The 928-nt window shown below is 46.3% G+C and overlaps 1 protein-coding gene across 1 annotated transcript in view; it reads right to left on the bottom strand.

Moving 5' to 3' along the window:
* Positions 1-928, bottom strand: part of LOC107097406 (extracellular sulfatase Sulf-2-like) — a 48,520-nt gene that overhangs the window by 41,508 nt on the left and 6,084 nt on the right. The window lies entirely within an intron of this gene.

The raw sequence follows: 928 nt of genomic DNA, 5'->3' as shown, positions 1-928 counted from the left end.
CTGATATTTCCTTCCAGGATGGAGTCACAGCCAAACAGGAACAGACCAGAATCTGAGCTCAGTTCTCCTGCTTTGGTCCAAACATCATGAATGTTACTTCCACTGACCTAAAGAGATTATAATGTTTGATGTTTCATCCACAGGTCTGAGCTCTGTTATTAATCAGCTTAGCATACATCAGTAAACCGCTCCTGTCTGACAGCGAGAGCTGCTGCTGGTTTAGACAGAACCTGATCCTGAAGATTCTCAGGTCAGGGTCCAGCTTCAAAGTTCTGTCCAACTGGAACTGAAGTTTTCTAGAAGATGTTTCTCCTCTCATTCTAGAGGCTCCTTCAACTCTGACTAGTGGAGGGGAGCAGCCAGATTAATATACTGGAGGTGGAACAAAGAATAAGGGAATCTAAAGGAGGCTCTGACCCCTCCCACTGGATTGGCCATGGCGGTCACCTGAGGGGTTAAAGGTCATTAAGGGGTTCTGATGGGTGGTTAACTTACAGCTGCAGGGTCTTAAAGACCTAACCAGACGATAACGATGAAGATGACTGATTCTGAGGCACCGAATGAATTCAGTTTCTGGAAGATAAAAGTCTTTCCTCATAATGAGAGTTGAACCAGATGAAAGGTCTGCAGGTACTGAGGACTCAGCTAAAGAAAACCTCCACCTGAAAGCGCTACACACCATCCAATCCACACAATTTAGCCGTTAGCCTAGAAGAGAGGGTGACGACAACATAAACCTTCAGTGGAGTAAAAACTAAGACCATTGAAAGGTTAAAAAAAACCTGCATCCATGATGTAGCAGCCCGGTCTATATGGACCCAGTCTGCCTAGACCTTGTCTATCTGAACGCAGACTATCTGGACACGGTCTGCCTGGACCCGGTCTACCTGTACCCAGTCTGCCTGGACCTAGTCTACTTGGACACGGT

Source organism: Cyprinodon variegatus, unplaced genomic scaffold (assembly GCF_000732505.1).
Source record: "Cyprinodon variegatus isolate N-32 unplaced genomic scaffold, C_variegatus-1.0 Scaffold692, whole genome shotgun sequence".
NCBI classification, from domain to species: Eukaryota; Metazoa; Chordata; class Actinopteri; order Cyprinodontiformes; family Cyprinodontidae; genus Cyprinodon; species Cyprinodon variegatus.
Note: the sequence above shows the minus strand (reverse complement) of the source record. Positions and strands in the feature narration are given on the sequence as shown.